The sequence below is a fragment of the Sciurus carolinensis genome, chromosome 5 (genome assembly GCF_902686445.1).
Source record: "Sciurus carolinensis chromosome 5, mSciCar1.2, whole genome shotgun sequence".
Lineage (NCBI taxonomy): Eukaryota > Metazoa > Chordata > Mammalia > Rodentia > Sciuridae > Sciurus > Sciurus carolinensis.
This window is the reverse complement of record NC_062217.1, coordinates 129,711,930-129,724,653: the sequence shown is the minus strand read 5'-3', so window position 1 is coordinate 129,724,653 and position 12,724 is coordinate 129,711,930. Positions and strand designations below refer to the sequence as shown.

At 57.4% G+C, this 12,724-nt stretch overlaps 1 protein-coding gene across 8 annotated transcripts in view; it reads right to left on the bottom strand.

The window, feature by feature from the left end:
* Window positions 1-12,724, bottom strand: part of Zmiz1 (zinc finger MIZ-type containing 1) — a 221,417-nt gene that overhangs the window by 168,883 nt on the left and 39,810 nt on the right. For 5 of the 8 annotated variants that reach the window (XM_047552574.1, XM_047552582.1, XM_047552580.1 and 2 more), the window contains exon 2: window positions 8,166-8,262. The exons of 1 other annotated variant lie outside the window; for it this stretch is intronic. The gene's annotated coding sequence lies outside the window, so the exon portion shown is untranslated. Of the gene's footprint in view, window positions 1-8,165; window positions 8,263-9,448; window positions 9,467-9,519; window positions 9,539-12,724 lie in introns of those variants that run through there. 2 more of the 8 variants (XM_047552575.1, XM_047552576.1) reach the window with 2 other exon arrangements.

Genomic DNA, 12,724 nt, shown 5'->3' with positions numbered 1-12,724 from the left:
CAGGTGCCCACGGGCCTGGCACCAGCCCGAGAGGCTCCAAAGGGCGCTCTCCCTGCGTCACAGTCTGAGCCCCACGGCTTTGGGGAGGCAGACTCCCTCCCAAGAGGCGGCAGCTAGTCCTGGGAAGGACAGGGGAAGCCAAGTCTCAGCCCACCCCCGGCTCTGCTCTGGGAGCTGGGTCTGAGGCCCACAGGTGGGTCTGCCCCAGGGGCCTGCTACTTCCTGCCAGTCTGGCAAACCCCAGAGTCCTAGACCAACTCTAGCCAGTCAGCCAGAGAGCAGCCCTGAGTCCAACGGCAGCCTCCTCAGCCAGCTGCCCACCTGTCTCCTTCTGCCCGGGACCCTGGCCTCAGCTCACAAGGCCCCCAAGACAGACCTTTCCCAAAGCACCAGGTGCTGCTGAGGCTCCAGGTGCCTGAAGCCCAGAGGTGATCTGAGGGAAACTGAGGCAGAGTGGGGCGGTAATCTGCTCAGGGACACTTAGCAAGTTAGAAGGAAAATGCCAACTTCCTTCTTCTGCCATCTGGCCTCCAGGGGGCATCCCTACTGCCTTTTCTTTCACCTTCTACTCTCGGCCCACTGCACGGTGCACAGGTCTGCCTCCGTCCAGTCATTCCCCTGGCTGGGATGCTCATGGTTCAGTTCAGGCTCTGGCTCCTCCTTCAGGGCCCAGCTGCAACCCCACCTCCTCCAGGAAGCCCTCTCTGATCGCTGAGCCCCTCAGAAGAGTCACCAGCCCCTTGCCGTAGGTACCACAAATGCGGTTCTGTGGTCAGCCGGCTCCCAGACGGCAGACCAGCTGGGCAGTCCAAAGGTCCTTGGCAGAGGAGGCTGATGAGGCCATGTGGCCTCTGATTTCCCCAGGCCACTTTCCTTCCTCACCCTCTTGCGCGCCGTCAGCTCTCAGATCAGGCCTGTGGTCCCGAGGCTATCAGCTAGATTGATGGGGAGAAGCCCTGTGGGTGGCAGGCCTGGCTGGAGGCCATTACGGGAGGTGAAGGCAAGCGAGGCCTTCACCCAGGCAGCTCCCTGACCCGAGCGAGTGGGTCTTCACAGATGCCCTGAACCCCCATGTCCTCCTCTGTGTCCCCAGTCCCTCCGTTGGTGCTCCTGTGACCACGGCAGCTGCGCTCTCCCCTGCCAGTCTCTGCACCTGCCGTGCTCTCCAAGTGGTTTGGGGTCACCGAGTGCTCCAGTGAAAGCCTAGAGCACCATGCAGAGTGACTTTGGGGTGCACCCTCCACCTCTGGGCCTCTGTTTCCCACCTGCACACGAGGGGCTTGACCAAATGATTTCTAAAGACCACTTCTCTCCACGAGACAGCAGCCACGGTGCGGCTGTGACTCATAAAGACACCACCTATGATGCGAGGCCACCAGGTCTTTGGACCCGGAGAGGCAGGCCATGGGCAAGGCTGTTCTCTATCCCAAGACAAACTCCAGGGCTCAGAAGAGGCAGCGAGAAACCTTAGTGGGAGTGGGAAGGGCTTGCCATAGCACTCACGGAGTACTTGACAGCTCGACACGCCTATGTGAGTGATTATGCACAACGGGAGGCACCCCAGGATTCTAGGAGCCCCAGAGACCCAGATCTGCCTCCTTGGCAAGGACAGCACTTGCCCGAGCTCCGGTCTCCTATGTTCACCATGATGCTGCTATGTGTCTCTAAGCTGGTCTCTGGCCCTCTCTGAGTCACCTAGTCACTAAACACTCTAAGCTCCCGAGCTGATGTCTGGCCTACTGGGGATGTGGTTGGGGTAGGTATACAGATGGCAGCAGAAGGGGGTGGCACCTGGATCCGCCCTGGGAGCTTCATCTTTCACTCTTTGGGGAGGCTGGCTTGTCCCTCCTGGTAGAGAGCTCCAGTGCTGGCCAGGAGAGAGGCTGGCAGCTGCCCAGTGGGGTCGGGAGGTGTGGCCCTCTGGAGCAGACGAGCCCTCCACCCCAGCCTCTGGGCAGGCCCAGTCTCAGGATGCCCCCCCGCCCTGGCCTAGCCAGCAGGCTGAAGCTAACCCTCCCAGTCTGAGCCTGAAGCACGAAGGGCCCAGGCTCAGAGGCCTTCCAGGGCTGCCTAAGCTCCTGCTTCACCTCACCACGCAATGCAGAGACTCCAGGAAAACCTCCTAGGAACCGGGCACACCTCCTCCTCCTCCAGGAAGTCTCCCTGACCGCCTCCTCCACCCCGCCTCCCCCACACCAGGCTTCTCTCCAGCAACTGTGCACTTGTGGCTCTGTGACCTCTGCCCAGGCCTGGGCTGTGTTCACTCAGCTCCTCAACCGCCATTCACTTTCAGATGCCAGAGTGGAACACGGTGCCGAGTCCAAGGAAATGTTCCCCCACCCTGGCTGTGGGAGTGAACCGGTCACCCAGCGACCATAACGGTACCTGTGAGCAGCAGTTGGACTTAGCGGGGGAAACACGTATTTTAGGTATCAGATAAAACAGGGCTCAAGCCCAGCTCCACCAACAGCTGGTGACCCTCAGTAGGTTTCCTAATCTCTATTACGTGTTTCCTCGTCTTCACAATAATATAATCCTGCTTCACCAGGTCGTTGACGCCTTTCAAGACTGTACTCCATGATCCCTTGACCTGTCTGGTTTTACAGAGCAATAAATAACAGCTCAGAGAGAGGCAACGACTTATCCAAGGTCATGCAACATGTCTGAGGTGAGACTGAGGCTTAAATAAAGTCCTGCTCAGAAGGCCAGCCAGGAGGCAGCCTCACCCTGCTGCCCCTCCAGGGGCGTACCCAGCTCAGGCAGGAAGGAGCAGCAGCCTGGGGACTATTTGCAGCTCCAGCCAGGGGTGGGGGTGGCCAGTTGGGGCTGCAGGCAGAGGGGCCTGAGCTGTAGGCAACAAATTCCAGGCAGGGGGAGGGTGGTGCACATTCTCAGCTGCCCGAGAGTGACAGGCGCACCACTTGAGGACCCTGGAATCCCAGCTCTGCAGGACCCTGGGCTGGGCCGAGCCAGGCCCTCTGTGAGTGGGCGCTGGCACTCAAGGTCTTAGCAGCCAGCCCCACACCCGCCCCTGTGACCCTGGAAGTGTGTTGATTGACAGGCGACGGCCTGCAAGCTGGCAGCGTGCAGCTCATGCACGTCAGGGGTTGGTGCGGAGGGAGTGCGGCCCTCTCCCCTAGGGCTGCCCCGAGTGACCACAGCCCCACACAGCCTGGCACTTCCCTCTGCTACCCACTCGCCCGCGCGCTGCACACTGCTGTCCGCGCTCCGGGCACTGCCGTGGGCTCTGCCCAGCTACCTCAGAGACCTCCTGAGGGGTGGGGCTGGTCCTGCTCTCCTTCCTTTACAGATGTGAACATGGGCACAGAGAGGTGAAGTCACCGACTCTGAGGCCATACGGAGAGGAGTGGCAAGGCTGGAATCACCCCAAGGCCCAGAGCTTATGCCCTTAGTCACAGCCATGTCCTCTCATTCATCCACCAAGTGTTTGAGTGCCTTTTACAAAGTGCCAGTCATACGGGACAGTTGGTCACTCCCTGACGTGTGTCCCTCTTCTCTGCGTCCAGCCTTTTCTGGCTGTTACATTCCAAACCAGCTCGGGCTTCTCACCTTGCCTGGTGTAGACTCCCCCAGGCTTTGGAGCCACATGTACCTGGCTGACCCTGACTGGCTGTGTGAGCTGAGCCACAGGGCTTGACTCCTTCAACTAGCTGGCCCTCAGGGGCCTGCCAGGCCCTCCTCAGTCCCCCAGGTACCTGAGGCTGCTCCTGGGCCAGGGGTTGGAGCTCTTTAGCAGGAGGGAAAAACCAGTCTCCCCAGAGGGCTGGAATGCGGGTCCATCCCAGGGTGGAGCCCAGGTGCGGCCTCTGCTGTCACCATCAACACCCCGTCCCACGTGGAGCCCAGGAGCTTGGGGTGGGGTGGGGCCTGTTCCCCCGAGCCTCTGTTTTCCATCCAGCAAATGGGAATAGGGCATCTCAAGGGCTCTGTCAAGGGTCTGATGGAATGTGGAAGAGCTTGGCCCTCCACAGAGCCTCATGGTGCGAGGGGCCATTGCGACCACCTGGAGGAGGAGCCAGAGGAAGTCGAGGCTCCTTGGCATCCAGCCCGTGGATGTGAGTTTGCCAAGAAGAGCTAGACGGACAGGCGGGAGGCAGTCAAGACAGAGGGCTCTGCAAATAGAACCCAGTCGGCCTCCACCCACCCCGCCCACTCCTCACACATGCCACCTGGCCTGGTGGGTTAGGAAAAGGGCAAAAAAAGCAGGCCACCAAGACAGGGCCAGGCCAGGGAGCTTGGACACCGTGCCTGATGGCCAGGGCTGCCTAACTGATGTCTCTGTCCCCGGCTGCTCGGGACAAGCTGCAAGGCCAAGCCAGCAGCTGCAGGGAGGAGGACACCAATGCTCCCCAGGGCAGAGAGTTCAGGAGGTGAGGGGGACTTGCCCAAAGCCACCGAACCTCTAAGTCAAAGGGGGAGCTGTCCACGAACACGGTTCTTCTCACTTAATCACAAGCATTACGCTGACTCCACACACAAGGACAGTCGCCCGGGGCCCCAGCTGACAAAGCCCCACTCTGCCATCACCACCTTGAAGTTCTTCATAACTTGTGCATTTTCACTTTCCACAGGGACCCCCAAGTTATGGAGCCGGAACTGATTCTAGGAGCTGTGGATGGGCACGGGCAGGTGCAGTCTTGGAGAGCTGCGAATGGACTCTCACTTCCGGGGCCTTGCTGGAGCTGGGGCCACTTCTAGGTCTTCCTTCTCCTTCCACATCAACACAGCAAATGTCTCCTCTTCTTTTGAGACCCAGCTAACTGTCACCCCCCACCCCCATGTCATGCAGCATCCCAGCTCCCTGGGCTAAGGTCCCTGCAGTGACACTGCAGCAGATTAAAGAGCCTGCTAATGGGTGTGGAAACCTTCCTTCTCCCAGGCCTAGTCCAGGCCTCCTGGGGATCCAGAAGTCTCCTGCTGGCCATTTCCAAAGCACGATTCCAAGGATACTTTACAAAGGGGTCTGGGAGAAAAAAGTTTCTAGATCACGCTAGACAGCAGGTTTTGGAGGCCAACCCATTTTTTTATTTGCGAGAAAATGGCAAATATGCCAGGGAATATTGGGCCAGGACTAATGCCCAGGTAACCCCAGAATCTTCCTGGGGAAACCTCGTCAGCTCAAAGTGGCTCCTCCAGGAAAGAGGGTGGGGAATGGGCCTGGGTGTGCAGTGGGGTTAATGAGCACTAATTCTGGCTCTGCCACTTCCTGGCTATGTGGCTCAAGCTCTCTGTTTCCCCATCGGCAAAGTGGGCACTAGATGGCCTGTTCCTGGAGGGAGGTCACTGGATTAAGGAGCACAGACTCTGACCGCCAGAGGCCTGGCCATGAGCCCAGCACCAACACTTCTGAGCAGGTGTCCTGGGAAACTCACCTAACGTGTCTCTTTACTCATCTGGATGGTTCCGTAAGGCCTCTCTCCTGGGCTTCTCAGGGGGATTCAAAAAGCATGTAAATGATGTGCCTGCCTAAAGTGATTGGTGTGCCACAGTTCAGTGCCACGGACCCCAAGTGCCCCGGAGTCTACAGGGAAAGGCGGATGGGGCACTGGCAGGATGACATGGGTGGGGCCCGGTAGTGCATGCCTGTCGTCCCAGAGGCTAGAAAGGATCACAAGTTCAAAGCAAGCCCTATGTTACTCAGTGAGACCCTGCTGTCTCTAAATAAAATACAAAAAAGGGCTGGGGATGTGCCTAAGTTGTTAGGCACCTCTGGTTTCAATCCCCGGTTCCAAAAAAAAAAAAGGGGGATGACATGGACCCCACTGCCCTGGAGAAGCCAGGGGGTCACCTGTCAGGCTATGACTCAGAGGGTGCCCAGGCCCCAGGAGGCCTGGATGGAGTCCCCAGGGCAGGAAGAGCAGGGACAGGGCCCCATAGATGTCCCATGGCAGTGCCTACAGCAGTCCCACTGCACCCATGACCTATTTTCTTAGAAGAAGAATGACTCCAATTCATTGAAGCTGCAAAGCACCGGAAATTGTTCTCAGTAACCACCATCTTGAATCCTCATGACCACCCAGGGGCAGCAGAGGGGGAGTGCTCCTGTTTCCAGATGAGGAAGCTGAGGGGGCGGGTGGAAGGCAAGAGCTTGGCCTTGGTCAGTCATGTGGTCAGCCCTCCCCACCACACCCACAGAGCTTTGGCCTTGGCCCACAGCTGCTGGTGCCCCTGGCAGCTGCTGGAAACTTCTGCAGATGAGAAGCCATCAACTCTGAACTACACCTCTTTGGCCCCTTGTGTGCGGCCGTTGTGTACAGTCCCAGGTGCACGTGTGAGTGCCATGCATGTGCATCTGTGTGCAGCACAATTTGTGAATGTGCATCTGATCATGCACATGCCTGCAAGTGGACCTGCGCACACATGTGGCACTCAGGGGTGATGTCCATGAAGACATGGACATGAGGGAGTTTGCACTTACACATCTGCATAAGTACCTTTGCACATGACCAGTAATGTATGAGTGCGTGTAGACACATCTACGTGTCTTTTCCATATGCAGGCATGTGTGAGAGCACATGGTTATGTGCATACCGATGTCTGTGCATGACTATGACTCTGGGCAGAGAGGCCTTGGGGTGTGTATGTGAAGATATCTGTGTTTATCCATACTTTCAACGAGAACATCGGGCCCCTGTAAAAATGCAATGTCACCCAAGTTGTCTTCTTCCTCATGAACATCTCAGCCTCCTCAGGAAATTCTAGGCCACCACTTGCTCCACCTCCTCAAGAAGCCTTCCTGGATCCCAGCCTCCCCCACCCACTCAGAATTCCAAGGTCAACCCCATCTCACACCTTGGCAGCTTTCCTACCTTCGTCCCAGCATCAGCAGCTGCAGAGGCTCCAACCTCCCCTCCCCAGTCCCTTGTGCTTTTCACTTTGGCCCCAGTTAAAATCCTCTAAATTCCCACTGGGGCTGGCCTGTGGGACAGCTCACTAATGTCCTGGCTTCCAGCGAGGCCTTTCAAATGACTTCTCCAGTGCAGCCAACACTAGTACCACCCAACTTACAACCCTCAGTGGCTTCCACGGCCCTTGGGACCCAATGCCCCAGCCTGGCATTGGTAGCTCTTGTCAGTTTCTTCCCCATCCTGTCAGGCTCCCCACTCAACCACTGCTCCTGTCTCCCCACTCTGTGACTCACGTTGGGGTTATTTACCAGAATTCCCCTTTCTAACCTCTGAGCCCTGTTCACCACTGTACAGGGATGTCCCTGCTTCTGCTGGAAAGTCTTGACAGGCCCCTTTCCCTCGCATGGTGGTGCCTGGCGTAGGGTCTGCATACAGTAAGTGCTTAATACGAACTTAGGAAATTGAACAAGGGGGGTAAAAATGGAAAGAGCCTTACCCAGCCAGCACACACTCCTTCTCTAGAGGGGACGCTAGGTGTCACCTCACAGGGGCCTCGTAGGCCAGGGCTGGTGGAAGCCATATTGCATCCACCTGATTCCTGACCCCAGACCAACCAGCAGCCTTGTAAAAGGTCCCTCCTTTTGCCTTGAGTAGGGATGGAACCCGGCACTTCTGAGGACACTGATCCCCACCCTCAAGAAGAACCACAGAGGGGGCAAGGTCAGAAGCAGGATGGGCCAGGGCTCGGGCTGGCACCCCGGAACACACAGACCTGGGCCTGAACCCTGGTTTGGCCTGGTGTGTGATCTCAGGCAAGTCACTTCCTGACCACAAGGCTCAGCTTTTTCACCTACACAATGGTGATGATTGTAACTACCAACTCCTGGGGAGGTTATGAAGATGAAAGGTCATAACCACACAGGAGCCGGCACACACAGAGAAGTGCCCAAATGTCAGAGGGCGTCACCGTCACCATCATCACCATCACCATCAGGCTGTGTCTAAGGACGAGATAAGAAAGCCAAGGCCCTCAGCACTGGAGGGACAGGGCTCCCTGAGGCGACACCGGCAGTTGGTAACAGAATAAAAGCAAGCGTCCCAGTCTGGGGCCAGGGCACCCCCGGCCTCCACTTCCTTCCACTGCCTGGAAGGAAGAGGTGGAAATGGACACTAAGACGCTCCCCTCCTGGCTCTGCAGTCCCCTGAAACGCACTGTCTGCCCTGGGGGAACCCTGGCGCCCCATCCAGCCCACACTAGCAGGCACACAGCACCGGGGTCTGTCCCGTCCCGCTTACCTGCCGAGGTTTCTGCCAATGGACGGGGACTTGAGGCCACGGGCGAGGGGGATGGCTACCCCAGCCCTGCTATATCCGAGCACAGTCACTGCAAGTCCTACGGAGAGAGGAGAGGGGACCGTGAGCTTCAGGCTCTAACTCTGTGGACAGCCCCTCACGCCCTTCACTGACCTCTAGATCCTATCTGCCTTGTCCCTCGGGCCGTCTCCTGGTAGACCAAGCTGGCCCACCCAAGGGGAAGCTGAATACTGCCCCCGAGAGCTGCCCCCCACTCCTGAACTTCACATTCAAGGCCCCAAACCAGCCCGTGTCCTCCACTGCCCTGCGTGACAGCAGCTGCCGCCAGCACAGCACAGTCTCCGGGAACCCACCTTTGGCATGTGGCAGAGGCCCTTCCCGGAGCTCGTTGTCCCCACTTCTCTGCCCTTCAAAGCCCCCCTGGCCTTGGAGCCTGCTCAGCTCAGAGGCTTCTGTGGGGCCCTCTCGGCCTTCCCTCCTCCCTCTGCTCACCCCCCAGCCAGCTTTGGGCCTGCCTGGCCCTATCTCCTCCAGCCTTCCACAGGCTGGTCCCCCTCTTAGGACAGAGCTCCTGGACATCAGGGATGAGGTCTAGTTAGTAAGAGCCAGAGCCGGCTTGGTGGGGACGGATATAGTGGGAGAGGAAGGTGTGCAGCGGATGATCTGAACATGGTGGGCCAACCACCACGGGCCGGAGATCAGGAAGCCCCCGCGGCCTCCAAAGCATCCCCGCCTCCTTCCTGCTGCGAGAGCCCAGGAAACAGGGGTCAGATGGGTGAGCGGACAGACACTTGATGAGGTTGATACCTGGCTTTGCTGTTTTACAAGTGAGGAACCTGAGACCCAGATAGAGGCCCGGTTCTTCCCATGGTCCCACAACACACGAAGATGAGGCCAGAAGAACCTGCTCCGGGCCTGCCCCCCACAGCAGCTGTCAGGGACCGTCTCCCGGATCCTGTGTCTGCAGGTACCCGGGTCCCTGACTGTGGATGGTCAGGCTGTACATGCAGGCAACTTTTAGGTAACAGAGAAAAGGCAAGGAGAGGACCCTGGGGTTGGAAAAGCCCACTCAGAACAGAGACTCCCATCTGAGGCCCCATGTCCCCCCGTCCAGAGGCCTGAGGTTGGGGGTGGGTAGAGGGATCCCCTTCCAGTGCCTCTGCAGCTGCACAGGGTTAGCTGCATCTTCAGTTGGCAGTCTTTCTAAAATCCCTCCTGGGTCCCCAAACACTGCCACTTGGTAAAACAGTGGAAGTGCCTCCTACCTGGTTGCCCATCTCACCACCCAGAGACTCCATTTCCACAGAAGCCACGCACTTGTTCATCAAAGACGCACCCTAGAAGGTTCCCAGCAGTGCTGCACAGAAAGGTCTGAAGACCCCCCAACAGCCTCAACCACTGAATGGATAAACCGATGAACCCACACAACGCGTCACCCCGCAGCACTGAGAATCTCTGAGATCTGGTCCACAGCCATGCCCAGCAGCACGGATGGGATTCGCAAACATGACATGGATTTAAAAAGCCAGATGCAGTAGAGAACACGCTTCTGGGGTCCTCTGATATCAAGCTCAAGAATAGGCAAAATGACTCCAGGCTTATAGCAGACTAAATACAGCCAGGGCATCTTTGTAGCTCCTCCTATCAGGAGGTGGAGTCTGCTCTCCACCCCTGAATCTCAGTTGGCCTTGGGACTTGTTTTGACAGATAGGATTCAGCAAAAGTGACATGGCATGAGATACAGAGACTGGGCCACAAGAAGTCCTGCCGTTTCTGACCTTGATGGAACAGACAGGCCACAGAAAGGAGCCACCTACTCCACTGGAGGGTGGAGGGGAACTGAGGCCCAGGGAGCAGCCAGCACCAATGGCCAGGTGTGACTGGAGCCATTTCGACCTTCCACTCCAGTGGGGACGGAAGCCACACAAGCCCGATGATAAGGGGTTGTTTCAGGCCACTTGGTTTGGGGGGTTGCTGGGCAGCAGTGGATCATTGACGATGGGCTGTTGCAAGTCTGCATAGGTCTAGAATGTTCTATTTCTTGACAGCAAAGGATATTCACTTTCAGACAATTTGTGGTGCTACACATGTAGGATATGATCTTTTCTGCACGGATGGAACATGGATGTTTTTCAACAGTAGCTAAAAACAAAACAAAACAAAAATCCTGAGGCTCTCCACCCAGGAGTGGCAGGTCCAGCTCTGCCCTGTCCTGCGGCCTCTCCTGCCTCCTCCGTGTACACCCACCACTGGCGCACACCTCTCTCTTCCCTTCCCGCCATGCCTAGCAGTGCCTCCTCTGGGAAGACTTCCCTGACTACCTCCCCACCTCATTAGCCCCTGTGCCCGCAGCTCCCTCTGTGGTCAGAGCCGTCTTCCACCGGGCTGATGGATTTTTCTTCTGTCTCCCCACCTCCTAGAGCTCTCTAAGCAGAGACTCTCTCAGGATCAGGCAGCACCTCGCCTCCTCTTCCCCAGGTTAAGACCCCCACAGCCATGCTTCGAGGATCAGAGCAGCCTCCAGGGACACAGGGTACGGGCAATCACAAGCTGGGTCACTTATCAGCACCAAGCAGGTGCTCCCTGACCAACTCTTCCTACAGAGACCAAGGTGGGGATGAACTTCGGGGTGCAAAGAGGATCTACAGGTGGACACCAGGGTTCTCCAGTTTGCAGATGAAAATCCCCGTGAAATCTGGACCGCTCCTCTCCCCGAAAGTATCTATTAAAATAAGGTGGCAAAACCAACGGGCAGTCACACGGTGTTCCACTCTGTGCCAGAATAATGTAAACTGCCGGAAAAGTCTCCATGCTAGACAGAGGCACTGCAATGCTTTCACATACTGAGTCAGAAATCCTCTCCCACCCGGCCTGCAGGGCCTCATGTGGGTGACTGGGACAAGTCTCCGCTGCTCCCCAGTGCCAGGGCCTCAGCTTGCACTCCTTAGGCCTCTTGTCCCCTCTTTGCAATTCCATCTCTGTCCTAAGTGGAGGTGTGACCTGTGAGGAGCCCTCCAGCCTGGCTCCCCACACTGTCATCTGGATGTTCTGCTTCGTCAATTACCTCTGACGGGTCACAGTCTTCTTTCTCTGGTGGGGCGACTGAGTTCTGATAGGCCAGGGCAGTTCTGAGACCCAGTATCTCTTTCGGCCTTCCTCAAGGTTCCCAGGGGTCACTGCCAGCAGCAGGCTGACACGGTCAGTCAATCCACTCCTCACAGGCCACAGCCCCCTGTCACCTGTCCCCTGCCTTTACTCAGAAAGGAAGCTCCCTGCTCAACAGAGGCACAGCCAAGCCAGAGAGTGGCCAGGCTGGGTGAGGGAAAGACATCAGGTCCCTAGAGAGTGGCTCTTTTGCAGCAGAGGTGACTTCAAGTGCAGAGGGAGCCGGGTCAGCCTAGCGTCAGGAGGAACTCCGGAACGGAGTGTCTAGGGTCTCACAGGGCGGGGGTGTGCGCACCCTGTCCCTGGAGGGAGCAGCCACGTGGAGCTGTGGGTGCTGTGAGCGTTAGAGGGGAGCTGGACTCCGTATGCCCCAAACTCCTCTGATGATAAGAATCACCCCACTGATTGTTAAGCCCACAGTCTGCCAGGTCTCTCCCCTGAGAATGAACGTCTGTGGGTCTGGAAGATAGCCCAGAAATTTAAATTGTTAACAAGTCCTCCCAGGTGATCCTCTGCATCTGGAAAGTTTGGGGGAGCACTGGCGGATGACCTTCTAGGTCCCTGCGGGCCCAGAGATGAGTGATTCTGAGTTTCCCCCTCCACACCACCCAAACCCCATCTGGAAGACTCTGGCCAGCTGGATAGCCGCATCATTAAAATACAAATGATCTCAAAGCTTTAGGAGGGGGGCAAAGAAGTCAGGGGAAGGGGGAGTCTCAGCCCATGGTGAAACCAGCCCAGCTCCTTGCTAGCCCCCCTGAGCCCCCAGAGCCATCCAGAAAAGCTCAGTGTGGTGGTGGTGGGGGGCGGTGGCGACAGCTGTTCAGTTGCTGTTCAGTGAGGCCCCGGAAAAGCAATTATCTTGCTCTTAGCAGAGAGGAGCTGGCTTTTACCCGCCCCTTCCCCCCCCCCCCCCTCCCTCCCACCTACACACACACACACACACACACACACACACACTCACCCAGGCCAAGACTCTGAGCCTGCTCCTCCACCCCCCACTCCACCCCCAGCCTCCAGATTCTCTGACTCCCTCCACCACCATCCTCTGAGCACATTTCCAACACTTAAATCATTTAGCCAGCTAAACCGGAGACGGCAAAATGGGTGCTATTTCTTAAAAACATACAGAGAGCGTATTAAATTATTGATAGCCATTAAACAGGGGGAAAAAATTAAACAGCTCTCAGCTCTTATCAATCATTCATGCAGTTTCCACTGGGGTGTTTTCTGGAGAGTGATCACTCGGGCAGCCCGGGGAGCCGGCTCCTGCTGGCAGGGAAGGCGGTGCCAGGGTGGAAGTGGGGTGGGGGGCCACTCCAGCCCCCAGCAATTATCTTCCCAAGGGGTCAGGGGCAGGGGACAGGGGCAGGTCA